Raw genomic sequence first — 21,347 nt, 5'->3', positions numbered from 1 at the left:
TTTGTTTTGTTCTAGAGGTATTACAGGTATTTTGATTCAATGTTGTTCAACTGTTTGTCGGTTGTCTCAACAGTAGATATGTTTGTACGTCTGTCTGTCTTCATGTTTGCTGCCGTCTCGCATGGTTTGTAGACATTTCCACTTACTGCTATTTTTTTTTTCATCGTTGACTTTTTTGGTTGCTTTGGCTTGGAAGCATTCACATGCTGCAATAATAGCTAAAACAAGAAGAAAAAAAAACAAATCACATCCTTATAACCACATATACAAACACATACACACGCCCATACAGATGTGCATTCATGCACCGTTTGGACAGAAAAAGGTGTTGACTGATGCTGTTCTCGTTGTTGATGGGTATAAATGAGCTGAATGTGACAAAAGCATTTCAAGGGCCAAGGAAGAGTCAATAAAATATCAATTCGAGCGTGGGAATGGTCACTTCCTTTAATAATTGTGTGGTTGGCTATGAATATGGATATGTGTGTATGTATGTGTGCATACATTTATAGGTTGTTCTGGTCGGAAACCCTACCAGTTAAAAAACACTCCTCCCACTCTCTCCCCTACTCCTTCCGCCCTTAAACACCCTTCTGCCTACCCATATATCTCTCCCCCTCCTTCTCGCTCCTAATCTATATTTCCTATATTTTCTACCTCTTGAAGCATTTGCAAGTCAGAAAGTATAACTATTGCAGTGTCTTCCACGCGGAGATCTACGCCATCAAACCAGCAACATAGATTGCTACAGGATAGCGCAGTTCCAGTGACCAAAATAACAATCTTTGTTAAAAGCAAGGCGGCATTAAAATCTGAAATTTTGCGGGCATTAACGAGCTTCGTTTTTCTCTTCTCAAGCATCTCAAAAGTACTGTCCACTGGGCCTATTGAGAGGACTAGAAAAAATTGCTTATCAGATAAGCAGGAGAAGTTCCGAACTGAGTGATCTGCTGTGCAGAAAAGTGCGCTGTAAGGGCAACGCACTTGGACCAGCTAGGACCTTTTGAGGTCTCCGGTGAGAGCTTCTTTGCAACGAATTAACTTTTATCCATCATCCATCTACTGCTTGACCCTGAATGGTCGCACTCAAATATTCAGGGATAAGCCTGAACTTATTGAAGGTAAACTGCGAAACCAAACTGGTAACTTGATCGTTGCGAGAGATTTTAGCCAGAAGAAAAGTTAGCTGCGAAAGTTTTAGTCTTTGAAATGGCAGTCAGGCTTGGTTTGGCCGTATTCAACACTGGCATAACCCCAACATATAGACGGACAGGTTTTGGATATTCCCGTAGCAAAAGAAAGTTCTCGGTTCTGCCATTAAGCAAAGCAAACTTACGTGTTTGAAAATGCTCTGCGAAGAAGTGGATCGAGCCAATGCGGATAAGCACATATAAATGAACGAAACATGAATCTTCGCCACCAGATGGAAGCTAAGCCAGATCGGCTTATTCTCTTTCCGAAGGCCAAATGAAAACTGAGACAAGAACATAGAATAATTTTAGAGCAATCTCGTCTGCCGAACACGGTGTAGGATGTGTCCAATATGAAAAGAATTGTTCGCATTCTGCTTCCCACTCGAACACACAGAGGATGAGCGCGTTACCAAGGCCACAACGAGAAAGATGTAGAAGTGCTTAAAACAGCCCTGCGTAACATAAAACCCATGAAAGCCTCAAATAAATGCCCTTAATCATGACTCTTCGCCAACATATGAGCATATAGGCTATTTGTCGCTCCCCGCATGTGTTCGGGCTTTTAGTGCAAAACTGATCCGAAACGTGCTGTCATCGTATTCAATCCTTAATAGAACATACCGTCGATTTTCGTTCTCTGATGATGGCACAACACCGCAACCGGTTTGTCGCGAAACCAAATTTGACAAGGGGTGACGAAAAATCGTTCCAATATACATCATTTATCCACCCTGTCGGAAAATTAACAAAACAAAAAAGTCATATTAAATCGTTCCCGAAATTGTCGGGCTTGTACCTTTATGGTGTTTGTTACCGGAACGTACTAGATCTATATCCGGCAAAGGACCATCAACATCGATAACATTCCCAAAACGTTTGGGGAGTTTCTTTAGCGCTACAACATCAACAACAGGACCTTCGGTATACGACGATATACACTCAAAAAAAAAATTTATTAAGGCGATTTTTTGATACTAAGAATTATAAAAAGTGGGCGTGGTTATTAACCGATTTCGTCCGTTTTTACCAGAAACATTTCTCGTTGAAAGAGAAATATGTACATGTATCGAATTTTTATTCACAATACGTCAATTATTCCTCGAACTATGGCTTCCGAAACGTTGGAAAATGCTGGACAAAAAAAAAAAGGGCTATTTCAAAAATTTTAAATTTACCAATTTTTTTTTTTTATAATTTGGGACTAATAACATATGTAATATTGATTTAAGCACAAGTGGGTGATGCCACGCCCCTTTCAAAAACTTTTCAACAGTTTTATTTAGCAGTCACAATTTTAACTAGCAAATATTAGTTGATTAAGGCACAAAAAACAATTATTAGTTGATTATTTAATGAGAAATCCAGTTTTTTCTGTTTTCCAAAGCTTATTACATACACAAAGCCGGGGCGACATGGCGGCCGTCGCAGTGTGGCGGTAGCGTGCTCGCCTATCACACCAAAGGTTAAAGGTGAAAGGCACAGGAAAGACAAAATGGGAATCTGCTTGAAGATGCAGTTTGGAGTCGGCATAAAACATGCTGATTTCGTTCAGCCAATTTGTAGGAAAAATTAAAAGATAGTACTACGCAAATAGGAAAAGAACTAAATCTGTTTGGAGCTATACTTATCTCGCCTTCTATATTTTTTTGTTTTTAGGCGTATGGGTGTTAGATACTCGCACATTTTAAACTGCGATACGAGCTGTGTGCCAATGAACCTGCAAACCAAATTGTAATAAGGATATCTCAAAATTTACTGAACAAGTTGTGCTCGTCTTTGTTCTGCCCTCTCTGGGATGGTCAAAGACGCAAACAGAGTGGGTCTTGCGGTGAAAGAGAGCAAGAAAAAGTGCTAGGTTTCACCGAAAACGTAAAGAACTTAGTTTACCTGGAAATCAGCAGTAAAAGCAAAAACAATGTCGGACTAGAAGTCAATGAGAGATTCACTCTAACCAAGTAGTACTACTTGCGACTTCTTTATCAACGAATAAAAATCCCACCCCTCATGGTACCTGTTCGCAGGTATGGCTCCGCAGCATGACCCGTGTCGGAGAAGATGATAATTGCCTTGAAAAAAAAGCTCTCCGGAAGATGCATGGTCATATCCGTGATGACAATGAAGCCCAAAGGCTGCGCTGCCTAGGTCATGTAATGCAAATGAAAAAATTGCTATCGGCACCTGTGCTTAGAGGCAGATAAAGTTAAACTTCAGAGGGTTAAGAGGAACAGATGGAAGAAAATTTCATCCCCTTTGTGCTCCCGGTTGCTACGACCAAAATCGTCTTTAAACTCTAGCCTTGTGGACATTCAATTAACTTATCACGACACAAAAAGTATTGGTTAAAAGCAACACTAAACTGAGCTTGACAGTCGTTTTGGTGGACTTTCGACAATCATGTTGAAGGTGAATGTCTCGATCTTAGTAATAATTCAATTATATAACAAATAAGCATATAATTTCAGACCTCCTTCCCTGATTGGCAAGTAAGATGCCAATAACGATCAACACCATGGCGCGAAAAAAACGCAAATTAGGCTAAACTTAAACTTTACGCCGCACAATACACTTCACAAAAAACAAAAAAAATCACGATAGTTATGAAGCCAAAACTTCATCAGACCATCTGATGATCCTATAACACCATTCTTCTCCACCACCACTTCCTTCTCATTACACCCCAACACGAAATTCCTTCTTATGATTCTAGATTGCGAATTTTTGAGTGCGGCACAATGCTCTGCATTCAACAACCCAACACACGCCTTGCTTGGCTAATGATGCTCCTTAAACAGAGCCTTTTTTCTTTCTTCAAGTAGAATTTCAACTAAACACCAAGTTCAATTTACCCGCTTCAAGTTTCGTAGTGTTTTATCGTTTTTATTATAATCTTGACTTTTATTATTATTTTGTTTGTTTGTATTAAAGTCACTTAACGCTGTGATCATTCTATTCGATGCGTCGATGCGATCTAGACACGTTCACACCGCGCCGCGTTCTAGTTCGTACTGATTCGTGATGATGATGTTGCGCGTGTGCGAAAGGTGGCGACTGACTGACTGGTGGTGTTGGTGGTTGGTTGCTTTTTGCGTTATGTTGCCTTGTGTGGTGGTGTAGTGTTTTTGTTAGGTTTGGTTATTTTGGTTGCCGGTACAGGTTTTTTCTGTCTAATTTGTTTTGTTTTTGTTGGAAGTTTGCTTGGACGATCTCAGACAGTCGGCAAATGGTTACATCCAAACTGGGTTGACATTGTTGTGGTTTGAAGCAATGGTTGCTGCTGATGAGGATGATACTGCTGGTAGTGTCTCACATAAGCCCTCTAAGCGATGGCCTTCGTTTAATATAATTTAAATACAAGTCACACTCCGACCAAAGCAGGCTTGTTTCGCCCTGCCTGAGAATACCTGCCGTAACGTCACGTTGCACAATGGTACTTCGTTTGAGCATCGGCCAGAGTACAAGCACTTTGGAACAATTGACGGTGCATGGTCAAGTAATCATATTTATGGTGTTTTAGGTCTATTACGTCCTGGCATTCGAAACCACATCGGGTTTATAAAATCTTTACCGCATTTGGCTATCACCCACAGCGACCATAAAACTCCCCGAGATGACTTTCCCAATTTCCCACGTCCGTCGATTGTGCTGTTGTTACTAGGACTACTATTTCTTCTATGAAAAGCTTTTCAGTGAAAAGTTATCTGGCTTGTAGCTGCCGTTCAGAGTCGTCATAAAACATGAAGTATGAGCCCGTTCCTCCAATTGTAGGACAAATTAAAAAGGATTCCGACGCAAATTGGAAGAGATGCTCGGCATCAATCACCTCGGCGGTAAATTGCGCCTAGTATTTTTTTATTTTATTTCAAATAATATAATGGTCTCCGTGTCAGCTAGACAATCAGACGGCTGTGACATTTGAACAATGCAAATGGTTGATTTTTTTTGATTTGCCGTCGTCGGTCCAATTTCATGATGCACCAATGCAAACGGGTGAAAAGAACGTTTGACCAGAGCCCGAACCGCGCTTGCCTTTGTGATAGTTGATAATGCGAGTGGACACACCATCACCTTGGTGGGGTTGGAGGCCCATTTAACACCTCTTCCAATCTATGGGTTATGACAACTGGTTGCAATCTAAGTCCTCTGACGTAAGTCCGAGGAAACTAGCAGTTTCAACAGGGGGTGGACCATAGGGAAGTTGGTGTTAGAGGCGTAGGTTCCACATTACATTTTAAAAAAAGGGTGGTTGTCGTCATGTGGGGACACATCGCATGCAGGGCATACATTACGTATGTCGGGGTTAATTCTGGACAAGTAAAAGTTTTACCTGTTACAGTATAAAGAACAAAGTTGGCCCAGGGTGACTCGTGTCTCCCTTGGTAGTGTGCTTTCTTCTTCTACAAGAATAGGATAGTGTATATTGATAACGGCGTTTACCGGGTGGGTCCTGGCAAAGGCGTTTACCGATTCTGTGTGGATTTTTTCTAGGACCTCTTTATGGTCGTCTGTGTTGGCAGATGCCTTATATCATCGTAGTGTTTATGAAGATGTTCCCTTAACTCTCTTGGAGACGGGACTACATCAAACAGTTGTTTGCTGGGTGTACAGGTTTGTTACAACTAATCAAAAACCGTCTGTTCAGCATTTCGCTATGCTCCTTAATTTTGAGCTCTTTGACCTCACTATGTAGCTGATGCTCAGGTATCATAAGGGGTCATCACGTGGCGGCTCTGATTGCAGCATTTTAACAGGCCAGAATGTGTGTTTAAGACCAGGCGACCAAGCTGGTGACGCGTAGCACATGAGCGGCCGGCCAATTTCTTTGTACGTGGTTAACAACGTTCATTTATCTTTTCACGGAGTGCTGCCAGCAACCGACTTGAGGATTTTGTTGCTGCTTTGTACTTTATATACAATTTCGGTGGCATGCACCTCGAAGGTGAGAGTATTATCCAACGTTACCCCTAAGATCTTTTTTGACTGACAGTCGGTAGTGTAACAATGTCGGCATAGGAAAGGATTGTAACTCCTTCTGGTGGGGAAGGGAGCTTTGAGAAGCGGGGTAAGGACACCACCCTGTGGAACACCTGTTTGATTCTCCTGGCTTTCAGGTTTCGCTCCTAAATTGAACCGACGCTTGCTCACCATTCAGATAAGCTGCGGTCCATATTTCTAGACAAGCGCAAAGGGGTAAACCTTCAATATCTTGGAGTAGCGTCCCGTTGTTGACTGTGTCAAAATCTTTCGACAGGTCGAGTGCCACGAGCACCGTCCTATGATGGGGTTTTTCCTGATTTAGTCAGTAATTTATTTGAGTGTTTATGGCGTTCAGTGCTAGTGCTATGGATTTTGCGGAAGCCATGTTGATGTGGGTCTAAGCGAAGATTCGCAGTGAAATGAGGGAGCAGGACGGTTTCCAATGTCTTCGCCACTGTCGAAAGGAGTGATATCGGTTGATATGACTCGCTTTCGTTAGCTGATTTCCCAGGCTTTAGTAGTGGAATTATTCTTGCCATTTTCCATTGTTCAGGAATGACAAAGCACTTCAACGACAAGTTGAAATCTTGCATTGGCCAGTTTATTACGCTGCCGCCGCCGCCGAACGTCTTAGATATCGGGGCGGCGGCGGTGTTACTATATTTTTTTACTCATTTCAGACTGTCTACGCCGTTTATTGTTCATGTCGAAAACTGGTCCGATATGGTCGAAAGTGGTATCAACGGATGCGCATCACTGCCAATTATAAGGGTCCCATTGCGAAATTTAAGTCTTTCAAGCCGTTCGAGAATTATTTTAAGGCGCTTTCAATGGCAGCTCAGCATAGCAATGGATTTTGCATCACCGATTACACCAAGTTTTTAAAACAAGCCCCTAAAAGAAAAGTCAGGTATATATTAAATTTAAATGCTCAGTTTGCATAATTTTTTCAGGCAATTAAGAACAATGAATTCAAATAAAATTATTCAAGTCGAACATGTTTTCAAATTTTCCTCAAGTTAGTAAAAAAGCAAGTTATACAAAGAAAGTGCTGATTTTTTCAAAAACTCTATATCCCGATAAGCGAAATCGGTATAGCAAAATCATTTAGTAGGTTCAATTGACATGGAAATATCCATATATAAATAAAATAATTTAAAAAAAATTTTTAAGTTAAACGGAAATTTCTATTGATAGTCATAAGTAAGACCAACTGAACCTCCCCCAGCGGGTTAGGGGGGGTCAGAATATACCCGCGGTAGGTATGCCTGTCGTAAGAGGCGACTAAAATACCAGATTCAAGGGGCTGTGTAGCGCAACCCTGCAGGTTGCCAGCGCAACATATAGCTTCTCCAAACCCAATTGTCAACCTCACCTATCCGCGGCGAATCCTGTTTCACTAACAGACGAGGCTCTGGCGACCCTAAGCTCCTTATGGAACTTGGGGTTGGGGAGGGAGGGGATGGCCTGAAGGTTTAATGTGACCACATAAATCGTTCCCGAGATGGTCGGGCCAGCACCTTAATGGTGCTGTGGTACCGGAGCGTACCGGATCTGTATCCGGCAAAGGACCATCACATCGATAACACTCCCCAAAGCCTTCGGGGAGCAACCTTATCGCTACAACAACAACAACAACAACAACAACCAACTGAACCTTAATGAGGCGTGGGCGCGCCGGCTTACGCCGGTGTTCTTACTTTAAAAAGCTTCATTTTTCTATATAAAAAATAATATTGAGGAAAGGTTTTGTTTGTATGTATTTTAGGAAATCAACGTTTTGGCAATTTCGGAAAGGTCCGGGGGTTTGCCTCAAAGTCTCGCGGATCACTCAGCTCCTTGCGGAGGGATTGTCCTGCATTCACTTACTCCAGGGAGGCTTCGAACCTAACCCTGGTCTAAGGGACTGGTACTGCTGCGTAGTCCGAAACAAATTTAAGTACTTAAAATGATCACAATTTTGTCTGTATGTCTCGTACAAAGCGTAGTTTCACCGAAGGAGATGTTCTGGTCTAACTCCTAATACTCGATGTAGACACGATTTCTTTAAATTATTTGTAGCCCCTTGCTGGTCACGCACAAATGCGACTTACGGTTGCTCTTGTGGCACAGTTTTAACGATTAACATCAACGTTGGCCTATTGTTGATCGCGGCAAAGTGCGCCTCTACTTTTTTCGGCTGTTTTAAGAGCTATAATTCCCGATGTGCGAACAGTAGTAATCCTGTCTACCACCAGTCACTACCACGCCTCCTGGCCCTCACACCACATGCCAGCACAGAAGTTATAGGACTGCGACTTCGAACTCATACCTTCGTCGACGTCACTTTCCTAGAAGCTCTTGGCATATCACCGAAGACTTTCTAACTGATTTTTTTGTCCCGCTATGCTCCCGAGGTGGTGTGATGGTAGAGTGCTCCTCCTACCACACCGAAGATCGTGGGTTCACGAGCCGGGCAAATCAGATGCCGTTCGGAGTCGGCATAAAACAATTTGTAAGAAAAATTAAAAGGAGCACGACGCAAATTGGACTAAAATCTCTTCGGAGGTTATCGCGCCTTACATTTATTTATTTATGCTGCCAAGTGGATATTAATGCGTAACTTATAGGTGAAAATAGTATAATCCTACATAATAAATTTTACAAAGACCCTGGATAAATTTTTTTTAAATGTGGACCAAAATTTCTTAAATCAAAACGATATTTAAGAATGAAAGTCGACCGATTTTAAGTTGAAAGATGTTAATGTTAGGCTCAATCCAAACTGTTGTTTTCATGCCTTTTTATACAAGAATTCATTGTAAATAACCGCGTAGCTTCAGTTTTCAGCCTAGTTCGACTGTCCACTACGTTAGGGTAGTAGAACACCCGGTCATTTGTTCGAGTGTCTTGGGAAAGCTTTTGCTTAACCACTTTGAGTGTTCTTGCGAAGGACAAGGCCTCACCTGGTAAAAGGAGCCGTAACGTGAAGGTGATATTTAAACTTGGTTGATAGGCTATAATCAATGTGATTCACTCCAAGGAACTAGTTTTGGATAGGGCCGCCAACTTTAGGAGATGTCAAACCGGGGGACTTGGGTGTTGAAGGATAGTGTGAAAATCAAAATTTACAATTCAGACGCTATTTTATAGTTTCGCTAATAAACAACAGATGTTTGAATGTAAGCCCAAGTGATTTTTCAAACCCTTCTCATACGTACATATATCCTAAACTTAAGTATGAGGTAAGAATCATTTCAAAGGAGTGTTTATGCCCCTAGAACCTACTAAAGGATTTTTGCATCACTGATGTCGCTTATTCTTTCATCCAATCGGAATTTTTTTAAAAATCGGCACCTTTTTCGGGCAACTTGTTTTTTTAACAACTTGAGGACAATTTGAAAACATGTTCGACTTGGGTCATTTTATTTCAACTCATTGTTCTTTACTAATTTTTTGAATTTTTAAAATTTTTTATATAACGTTTCTTTTAGTGCTATGTTTTAATAACTTGGTGAATTGGGTGATGCAAAATCCGTGTTAAGCTGGCATTGAAAGCGACTGTTTTTTAAATAACTTTGGCAAGAGTTAAATTTCGCAATTGGATTCTTATAACTGGCAGTGATGCGCATCCGTTGATACCCCTTTCGACCATATCGGACCAATTTTCGACATGAACCATAAATGGCCTAGACAGTCTTAAACGAGTAGAAAACATAGTAATGCGCCGAACGCCGCCGCCGCCGCGCCGAAAAATGACGAAAATCGCCGGCGGCGGCGGCGTTTATCGGTGGCGTATATTTTTAATCTAGACTTTCTAGGAAAGTGACGTTGACGAAGGTATGAATTAGGAGTCGCAGACCTATAGCTTCTGTGCTGGCATACGGTTTAAGGCACAGGAGGCGCCCTTTGGAGAAGCCATAAATGATTTAAAGAAATCGCGTTGTTGTTGTTATAGCGATAAGGTTACTCCCCGAAGGCTTTGGGGAGTGTTATGTGATGGTCCTTTGCCGGATACGGATCCGGTACGCTCCGGTAACACAGCACCATTTAGGTACTAGCCCGACCATCTCGGGAACGATTTATATGGTCACATTAAATCTTCAGGCAATAAAAAACATCCTGATAGAAGCTGGTTTACCCTCATTAGAGGATAGAACAAACGATATTCATACTAGGCTGGTACCAAAGGTAACTTTCTGTTCAAAGTCGGTCATCGATGACGACATATCTTCCATAATTCTTAACAATAAAACGCCGAGAATACCGTCTACCTTGTATTTAGTCCTTGACACCGCAAGCAAACTGGGACTATCCTGGATTGGTGAAAATTACCAAGCAGCAAACCCTCCTTGGGCCATTAAAAAAATATCCTGCGATCTTAGTTTATCTGCACAAAAAAAGAGTTGCACCACCGACGCCGAATTCCGCCAAAAATTCCAAGAACGCAAAGCCTATTATCAAGCGGCTGAATGGATTCTCTGGTATACAGACGGTTCCAAAACTAACAACACTCCGGCCAGTTATGCCGTCGTCGACGCAAAAGGTCTCATTTTAAAGATGCAAACCCTTTCAGAAACCTCATCTTCGTTCACAGCAGAAGCCATCGATATCTATAACGCAATTACGATTGCGCAAGAAAAAGCCTCTAAGATCCTTATTTGTACCGACAGTGCTTCGGTTCTTAAAGCAGTCCAAAATCCAATCCCTAGCTCAAAGACAATAAACAAAATAAGAGATATGCTAATCGATAATGAGCAAAAAATCAGGCTATTATGGATACCTGGACATGCAGGTATCCCCGGCAACGATGCAGCAGACCTAGCCGCTAAATCAGTACTTATGGCACCTGTAACGACATGCAACATCATAGAGAAAGGAGATAGCCGGCGATTCATCTTAAATCATCTACGCACGCAAGAATTGCAACACTACCACCACCACCACTACAGCAGCATTAACCTAATATCGGAAACCCCAAATTATCCAACAGATATTCCCAAAGGGCACATAAAAACCTTTTCACGTATTCGTCTTGGTCACACACTTCACACGCACCAATACCTCCTAGGAGAACCAAAACCGTCTTGCCCATTTTGTCAAACGGATCTAACACTAAAACATATATTAACCGAATGCCCCGACCACAAAGAAACCAGAAGACGCTACCTAAAAAGCAACTGGATCGAGCTACTAAAAATACCCACGAAAGCGAACATAACTTCAATCAATAACTTCGTCAAAGCCATTAAAGCATCTAACATTACTTTAAAAACTTACAAAAAAAAAAAATTATTCGATATAACTAATTCCCATCGAGCGGATAGCCCTGGCAGCTAATGCTCATTTGACATATTAACTTGTTAATTTATTTTAATAATGTTAATAAATAATAATAATAATAATAAATCTTCAGGCCATCCCTCCCTATCCCACCCCAAGTTCCATAAGGAGCTTGGGGTCGCCAGAGCCTCATCTCTTAGTGAAACGGGATTCGCCGCTCGAAGGTGAGGTTGACAATTGGGTTGGAGAAGCTATATATTGCGCTACTCAACTCATTGAATCCCTAAAGAAATGGCGTCGACGACGAGTATTAGGAGTTAGCCCAGACCATCATCTTCGGTGAAACTACGCTTTGCATGCGACATGCAGATAAAAGTGTGACCATTTTAAGTATTTGTATTTTTTTTTTCAGCAGACGCAGTAGTACCAGTTCCACGGACAGGGGTTGGGTTCGAATCCTTCCTGTAGTAAGTGAATGAAGGACAGTCCCTCCGCAAGGAGTTGCTCCTGCAATTTTTTTAACAATCCGCGGGAAATTGAGTCGCGTTACTTTAAAATGTCAGCCATTGTTCCTGGCGAAAACCCAGGATCACTCCAGTATATAGAACCGGTTACCGTGAGAGGTCCGAAATGGCCAAAACGTCGATTTCCTTAAATACATGGACGGGAACAAACCTTTTCCTAAATATTTTTTGGAATCAGAAAATCAAGTTATTTAAAGTAAGTCATTGTGTTTTGTTGGATGATACAAGGATTGTACCAACGTTGACCACAGTTTACCAACACCCGCAGAGAGATTGCAGTTCTTTAGATGCTGTTGTTGTTGTTGTTGTTGTAGCAGTGCTTCGCCCCATCCAATAGGTGCGACCGATCACAAATTGTCATCAATATCCTCTAACGGCAGTCCAAGGAAACTTGCTGTTTCAACAGGGGTGGACGATAATGTGAGTGGTGTTAGAGGCGTTGGTTCCACATTACAATTAAAGAGATGGTTGGTGTCATGCGGGGACACATTGCAAGCAGGGCATACATTTAGTATGTCGGGGTTGATTCTGGATAGGTAAGAGTTTAACCTGTTACAGTATCCAGAACGAAGTTGTGCTAGAGTAACTCGCGTTTCCCTGGGGAGTATGCGTTCCGCTTCCGCAAGTTTTGGGTACTGTTTTTAAGTACTGGATTCACCGGGCAATTCCCGGCATAAAGGTCCGACGCCTGTTTGTGGAGTTCACTGAGCACCTGCTTGTGTTTTTTTGCTTCATACGGCTGAGTTCTCAGGTGCCGTATTTCCTCGTAATGCTTACGGAGATGACTCCTTAAGCCCCTGGGCGGTGTTGGCTCATCAAGCAGATGTCTGTTGGGATGCCCAGGTTTCTGGGTATTCAACAGGAACTGTTTAGTTAGCATCTCATTTCTCTCCCTGATGGGGAGTATTCGCGCCTCATTATGTAGATGCTGTTCTGGGGATATAAGAAGACAGCCCGTGGCGGTTCTGAGAGCAGTATTTTGGCAGGCCTGTAGCTTCTTTCAGTGAGTAGTTTTTAGGCTTGGCGACCATATAGAGATTTGAGGATTTTATTACGGCTCTGGATTTTCGGTACAATTGCGGCTGCATGCTCACCAAAATGTAGATCCTAATCAAACGTCACACCCATCGACGTCGATTTTCAAAATGGTCGACATTTGGGACGTCCATGTTGTAAATAAGGTAGCGGAGGATTTAAAAAAAAATAATAATAATTTTAGTCTGTGATAATGCCAGGTTTCGCGAGGCGAAAAGATCAGGGAGGTAGCTGTTTATTCTGTTGCAAAGCTCATCGATTTGTGGACCTGGGCCTGTGGCCATTATTGTGCAGTCATCGGCGTAGGAAAAGATAGTAACTCCTTCTGGTGGCGAAGGTAGCTTTGATATGTAGAAATTAAACAAAAGTGGGGATAGCACACCACCCTGTGGCACCCCTTGTTTAATTTTTCTTGGTTTTGATGTTTCGTTTCTAAATTGTACCGATGCCTGCTGACCACCCAGATAATTTGCGGTGGTGGTAAGGTGGAAAGAGACAGGTGGAAGACTTGCGCAAAATATTTGAAACGCTCTTTCCCTAGGCTTTTAAGCATCGGTATGGCTATGCCGTCTGGGCCCACTACTTTGGACGCGCTGAATTTATGTTTATGTGCGTGTCTGTTGGCCCTCCGTCTATCTTTGTCGACCGTAGAATGCAATATATATTGTCGGCAGAAAGCGCTCGCGCGTTTTTTCGCATCCGACAGCGCTTTATCGCCAACGGCGATGGAAAGTTTGCCATTGTGCTTAGACGGATTCGATAGGGACTTTACGGTGGACCAAAGTTTACCTACACCGGCAGAGAGGTTACAACCGCTTAGGTGCTCCTCCCATTTCGCCCGCTTGTGTTCATCCACAAGCAATCTGATGCGTTCGTTTATATCCCTTATTTGGGGGTAGCCGGGATCGAGCCATCTTATAAGGTCAAGTTCTCTCGCTAAATTTGCGGCCCCCGCCGGAAAGTGAGGCCGAATTCGGGGAATTCTACCGGCGGGAATGAAGCGAGTCGAGGCGGATTCAATGACCTTGCGGAAAGCACGCTCCCCTTGGCGAGCATCAGTCGGGATAGGGAGGCCAGCAAAGCGGTTATCTGTAAAGGATTTGTATTCGTCCCACTTTCCTTTTTTAGAGTTTATGAATGTTGTGTTTATGAATGTGTTATGATGAAGTCGGCGGTATGCTCGAGCGAAATAAGTATAGGCAGGTGGTCGGATGCCAATGTTACCATCGGCTGCCAGTTGATGCAGTTTACGAGTCCTGCGCTCACGATTGATATATCCGGCGAACTGTGACAGCTTCCTACCATACGTGTGGGGGCATCTCCGTTTATTGTGCAGAACGTCGTTTCTTCTATTTGATCCGCCAACATCTCACCCCTACTGTCTGTCTGCAAGTTTGAATGCCATAGATCGTGATGGGCATTGAAATCGCCTAAGATAATGCGATTATTGCCAGTGAGTAAGGCGCTGATATTAGGGCGGTATCCACTGGGGCAACAGGTGGCAGGAGGGATGTAGATGTTGATGATTTCTAGGTTTGCATCGCCTGACCGGACAAATAGGCCTTGACGTTCTAAGACACTGTCCCTGCGGCCGATGTCGGGATCAAATATATGATATTGCACAGAGTGGTGTATGATAAACGCGAGGCCACCTCCATTTCCGCTCTCGCAATCTTTTCAGTGGACATTATACCCAGAACAAGTCAGCAGAGCAGATCTTGCTGTGAGTTTAGTTTCTTGAAACGCAGCAATGGGCATGTTGTGCCGCTTCATGAAATCGACTATCTCCGTGATCTTCCCAGTTAATCCATTTCAGTTTAACTGCAGAATTCTGAAGTGAAACGGGGAGACGACGTCACTCTGGGAGTATGTGACGGGTGACTACGCCTGGGCTGTGAAAGGCTGCTGTTGTGGCCCTGGGACTGGACGTCCTTGGGTAAGCATTGGGGTACCTGGTGTATTTCGGTTTGCGGCCTGGCAACATGGCGCTATGAAACCCGTCGGGGGTTGCCGTCGCGGAGACCAGAACATCTAGGAAAGTGGCGCCGTCCAAGGCAGGAGCTGCATTTGGCGGATGTCGCAAACATATATATTCTATTCTAAGAGTCTGTTTCCCTGACCTACACGATTGCTGCCAGAAAAGAGGGGGAAGAAGACGGGGGCAGGGGCTGATGCACGGCATTGCTCCCGACTCTACTACGGAGGTTGTAGGTATGAGTGGGAGCGGCCGTATGAGTTTGTGGTGCCGTGGGGCGCGAGCAGCAGCGGGTACTTGTTGTGGCTTGCTGAGCAGCGGGGCTGCTGGAAGGTAGTGGGGAGGCGCTAAGGCGTAGACTACGGGATGCCGTTGGGCGTGAACAGCAGGGAGCCACAAAAGATTTATAAAAGTTACGTGGACGTCGGGTTTTGGGATCTAGCCAGAACAACCTGTCCGATGCAACCATCCCTTACACGAGACACACTGAACAGAGTATGACCGTCCTATAAAGATTCTTTTCCGGCAGACGCAGCAAAACCATTTCTCAGGACCGAGGTCAGGAGACGGACCCGGATTGGATTCAATACCTTCCCAGAGCAAGAGAATATGGAGCAGAATGCACTCTCTCAAGGGAAACGCGCGTCACTCTAGCTCAACTTCGATCTGGGTACTGTAACAGGTTAAACTCTTACCTATCCAGAATCAACCCCGACCTACTAAATGTATGTCCTGCTTCCAATATGGCCCCACATGACACCAACCATCTATTTAATTGTAATGTGGAACCAACGCCTCTAACACCCCTCTCATTATGGTCCACCTCTGTTGAAACTGCTAGTTTCCTTGGACTCCCGTTAGAGGACATTGAAGACAATTTGTGATCGGTTGCACCTATTGGATGGGGCGAAGCACTGCTACAACAACAACAACATTCAATGACATTGCGGAACGACCCCAGCGGGTCAGGGGATCAGAATATACCCGCGGTAGGTATGCCTGTCGTAAGAGGCGACTAAAATACCAGATTCAAGGGGCTGTGTAGCGCAACCCTTCAGGTTGCCAGCGCAATATATAGCTTCTTCAAACCCAATTGTCAACCTCACCTATCCGCGGCGAATCCTGTTTCACTAACAGACGAGGCTCTGGCGACCCAAGCTCGTGGAACTTGGGGGTGGGGAGGGAGGGAATGACCTGAAGGTTTAATGTGGCCACATAAATCGTTCCCAAGATGGTCGGGCTAGCACCTTAATGGTGCTGTGTTACCGGAGCGTACCGGATCTGTATCCGGCAAAGGACCATCACATCGATAACACTCCCCAAAGCCTTCGGGGAGCAACCTTATCGCTACAACAACAACAACAACATTGCGGAACACACGCTCGCCTTGCCGGACACTACCCTGCAAAAATCGCGAGTACTCCATGCATGCATGTATGGAGTACTCGCTATTGACCAAGCGAGTGCTCCAAAATTAACCACAATTCATACAAAAAATATGGTCCATTTAACATTGCGATGTCCTAGGACCGGACCATATACTCCAGCTCCGCATTACATCAGAGTAATCCATGGAGTACCCACAGTCCAATAAACATCGTGCAGTGATTACAATCGTTAAAAACGAGCAATGATCGGCTTACAATGTGCTCGTGTAGAAACATGAGTTGGTCCATTGCTGCATTACAGTGGAGTATAATGGTAAGTACTCCAGTGGACCACATGGTCCAACGATTTTTGCAGGGTAGTCGAAATGAGGAAAGTAAGTGGCTTTTTTGAAATTACTAAAAATCCGCATTTCAGAGGTGAAAAAATTTGCTGGTCGCTGTAGTGAAAGGAGTAAGGGCAGTTGGTCAGATGCTAAAATAAGCATCGGCTGCCATTCGAAGCAGTTTATGAGCTCTGCGCTGACAATGGAATATCTGGCGAGCTGCCAGTTATCGTGCAGAAAGTCGTATTATCTATTTGCTGTGTTGGCTCTGGTGTCGACTGGCAAGCTGGAGTGCAAGAGGTCGTGGTGTGCGTTGAAATCGCCAAGAGTGAGAAGGGTTTCTCCACTTACTAGGGCGCTGATATCAGGGCGATAGCCACTTGGACAGTACGTGGCAGCAGGAATATAGGTCAACATCATCTGACCGGATGGTTATGCCTTGACTTTCTAACGTTTTGTCCCTACGGCTGATGCTGGGTTGAAATATGTCATATTGCACGGTGTGATTGGTGACAAAGGCAATACCATTATCCCTTGTGTGATCTTTCCTATGGATGCTTTACCCATCGCAACTTCGAATATCCGATCTGGCATTTAGCTTTGTTTCTTGAATTGCCGCTATACGGATATTATTTTTATTCATGTCATCAACTATCTCCGCGATCTTTCCGGTTAATCCATTAGAATTTAGTTGCAGTCAGTCGTCACTCTGGGGGTTAGAGCTAGGTGGACACACCTTGAAGGATCTTAGGCTTTGTCGTGAGTGCTGTCCGACTGCTGCTGAAGTACCTTCGGTTAATGGGTTGGTACTTGTATTTGGCAGCACGGTTGGGGGACTAGGAGTTGATGACTACTTCCTAAGCGACCATCTCGGAAATGATTTTATATGACTACATTGAACTTGTTCCAGAGAACTTTTCTCTCCGTTCCGTTCCTTTAATCAGATCAGGTATGAGACTTCTAGCGCGTTATATTTGTTAGTCGAATGAACTTTGCTGTTCACAGCATACTCAGACGGAGCCACCAGACCCCAGCGGGTTAGGGGATCAGAATATACCCACGGTAGGTATGCCTGTCCTAAGAGGCGACTAAAATACCAGATTCGAGAGGCTGTGTTGCGCAACCCTTCAGGTTGCCAGCGCAATATATAGCTTCTCCAAACCCAATTGTAAACCTCACCTATCCGCGGCGAATCCTGTTTCACTAACAGACGAAGTTCTGGAGACCCCAAACTCCTCATGTTGTTGTTGTTGTTGTAGCAATGCTCGCCCCACCTAATAGCCGCGACCGATCACAAATTGTCATCAATATCCTCTAACGGGAGTCCAAGGAAACTTGCCGTTTCAACAGGGGTGGACCATAAGGAAAGGGGTGTTAGAGGCGTTGGTTCCACATTACAATTAAAGAGATGGTTGGTGTCATGTGGGGACACATTGCAAGCAGGGCATACATTTTGTATGTCGGGGTTGATTCTGGATAGGTAAGAGTTTAACCTGTTACAGTATACAGAACGAAGTTGAGCAAGAGTGACACGCGTTTCCCTGGGGAGTATGCGTTCCTCTTCTGCGAGTTCTGGATATTTTTCTTCAAGTACTGGATTCACCGGGCAATTCCCGACATAAAGGTCCGACGCCTGTCTATGGAGTTCACCAAGGACCTGCTTGTGTTTTTCCGCTTCATACGGCTGGGTTCTCAGGTGCCGTATTTCCTCAAAATGCTTACGGAGATGACTCCTTAGGCCCCTAGGCGGTGCTGGTTCGTCAATCAGATGTCTGTTGGGATGCCCAGGTTTCTGGGTATTCAACAGAAACTGTTTGGTCAGCATCTCATTTCTCTCCCTGATGGGGAGTATTCTCGCCTCATTATGCAGATGGTGTTCTGGGGACATAAGAAGACAGCCCGTGGCGATTCTGAGAGCAGTATTTTGGCAGGCCTGTAGTTTCTTCCAGTGGGTGGTTTTTAGGCTTGGCGACCATATGGGTGACGCGTAGCACGTAATCGGCTGGCTAATTGCTTTGTATGTGGTCAAGAGCGTTTCTTTATCTTTTCCCCAGGTACTGCCAGCAAGGGATTTGAGGATTTTATTACGGCTCTGAATTCTTGGAACAATTGCGGTTGCGTGCGCACCAAAATGTAGATCCTGATCAAACGTCACACCCAAAATTTTGGGGTGTAGGACAGTCGGTAGCGTAGTGCCATCGACGTGGATGTTCAATATGGTCGACATTTGGGGCGTCCATGTTGTAAATAAGGTCGCGGAAGATTTAGTCGGTGACAATGACAGGTTTCGCGAGGCGAAAAAACTGGAGAGATCAGGGAGATAGCCGTTTATTTTATTGCATAGCTCATCGATCTTTGGGCCTGGGCCTGTGGCCATTATTGTGCAGTCATCGGCGTAGGAAACGATTGTGACTCCTTCCGGTGGTGAAGGTAGCTTAGATATGTAGAAATTAAACAAAAGCGGGGATAGGACACCACCCTGTGGCACCCCTTGTTTAATTCTCCTTTGTTTTGATGTTTCGTTTCTGAATTGCACCGATGCCTGCCGACCACCCAGATAATTTGCGGTCCACCTTTTAAGACATGGGGGAAGGGTAGACCCTTCCAGGTCTTCCAGTAACGAGCCATGGTTGACCGTATCAAAAGTTTTTGATAGGTCTAACGCTACGAGTACTGTTCTATGGTGGGGATATTGATTCAAACCGCAATTTATCTGGGTGCTAATGACATTTAGCGCGGAGGTAGTGCTATGGAGTTTTCTGAAGCCATGCTGATGAGGGGCTAGCTGCAAATGTGCTTGGAAATGAGGGAGCAAAATGGCTTCAAGCGTCTTTGTCACTGGCGATAGGAGAGATATCGGACGATATGACTCACCTACGTTAGCTGGTTTCCCAGGCTTTAGTAGCGGGACCACCTTGGCCATTTTCCATTTCTCGGGTATGACAAAGGTGGAAAGAGACAGGTTGAAGACATGCGCTAAATATTTGAAACCCTCTTTCCCTAGGTTTTTAAGCATCGGCATGGCTATGCCGTCTGGGCCCACTGCTTTGGATGGTTTAGCGCGATCAATGGCGTCCTCAACCTCTCTAGCGGTGATGGTAATTGGTGACGCGCTGAGTTTATGTTTATGTGCACGTCTATTGGCTCTCCGTCTATCTTTGTCGACCGTAGGATGCATTATATATTGTCGGCAGAAAGCGCTCGCGCATTTTTTCGCATCCGACAGCACCTTATCGCCAAAGGCGATGGAGACTTTGTCTTTGTGCTTAGTCGGATTCGATAGGGACTTTACGGTGGACCAAAGTTTACCTACACCGATAGAGAGGTTACAACCTCTTAGGTGCTCTTCCCATTTCGCCCGCTTGTGTTCGTCCACAAGCAATCTGATGCGTTGGTTTATATCCCTTATTTGGGGGTCGCCTGGATCAAGCTGTCTTATAAGGTCGCGTTCCCTCGCTAAGCTCGCGGCCTCCGCCGGGAAGTGGGGCCGGATTTCGGGAATTCTCCCGGCGTGTATGAAATGTGCCGAGGCGGATTCAATGACCTTACGGAAGGCACGCTCCCCTTGGCGGGCATCAGTCGGGATAGGGAGGGCAGCAAAGCTGCTGTCTGTTGCAGATTTATATTCTTCCCACTTTCCTTTTTTGAAGTTTATGAAAGTGCGTTTTTCGGTGACGATGAAGTCGGCGGTACGCTCGAACGAAATAAGTATGAGCAGGTGGTCGGATGCCAATGTTACCATCGGCTGCCAGTTGACGCAGTTTACGAGTTCTGCGCTCACGATTGAGATATCTGGCGAGCTATGACAGCTTCCTACCATACGTGTGGGGGCGTCTCCGTTAATTGTGCAGAACGTCGTTTCGTCTATTTGATCCGCCAACAGCTCACCCCTACTGTCCGCCCGCAAGTTTGAATGCCATAGGTCGTGATGGGCATTGAAATCGCCTAAGATAATGCGATTGTTGCCAGTGAGTAAGGCCTCGATATTAGGGCGGTATCCACTGGGGCAACAGGTGACAGGAGGGATGTAGATGTTGATGATTTCTAGATTTGCATCGCCTGACCGGACAGATAGGCCTTGACGTTCTAAGACATTGTCACTGCGGTCGATGCCAGGATCAAATATATGATATTGCACAGAGTGGTGTATAATAAACGCGAGACCGCCTCCATTTCCGCTCTCGCGGTCTTTCCTGTGGACATTATAACCAGAGCAGGTCTGCAATGCAGATCTTGCTGTGAGTTTAGTCTCTTGAATCGCAGCAATGCGGATGTTGTGCCGCTTCATGAAATCGACTATCTCCGTAATCTTCCCAGTTAGTCCATTACAGTTGAACTGCAGAATTCTGAAGTGCATGAGGGGTGACGCCGCCACTCTAGGGGTAAGTGAGGGGTGACTACGCCTAGGTTGTGGAAGGCCAGGACGCAATTGCTGTTGTGGCCTTGGGACTGGGCGCCCTTGGGCAAGCATTGGGGTACCCGGATGATTTGGGTTTGCGACCTGGCAACATGGCGCGATGAAACCCGTCGAGGGGTTGCCGTCGCGGAGACCAGAACATCTAGGAAAGTGGCACCACCCAAGGCAGGAGCTGCATTGAGCGGATGTCGCAAACCTATATATTCTGTGCTGGCAGACGGTGCAAACGGAGGCAGGGACTAAGAGTCTGTTTCCC

At 44.7% G+C, this 21,347-nt stretch overlaps 1 protein-coding gene across 6 annotated transcripts in view; it reads right to left on the bottom strand.

The window, feature by feature from the left end:
* The window catches only part of shf (shifted), an 81,715-nt gene that overhangs the window by 58,507 nt on the left and 1,861 nt on the right, over positions 1-21,347 (bottom strand). The window contains exon 1 of one of the 6 annotated variants that reach the window (XM_067785565.1): positions 4,040-4,489. The exons of 1 other annotated variant lie outside the window; for it this stretch is intronic. The gene's annotated coding sequence lies outside the window, so the exon portion shown is untranslated. Of the gene's footprint in view, positions 1-4,039; positions 4,490-21,347 lie in introns of those variants that run through there. 4 more of the 6 variants (XM_067785563.1, XM_067785566.1, XM_067785564.1 and 1 more) reach the window with 4 other exon arrangements.

Source organism: Eurosta solidaginis, chromosome 4 (assembly GCF_040869045.1).
Source record: "Eurosta solidaginis isolate ZX-2024a chromosome 4, ASM4086904v1, whole genome shotgun sequence".
Classification (NCBI taxonomy): Eukaryota; Metazoa; Arthropoda; class Insecta; order Diptera; family Tephritidae; genus Eurosta; species Eurosta solidaginis.
Note: the sequence above shows the minus strand (reverse complement) of the source record. Positions and strands in the feature narration are given on the sequence as shown.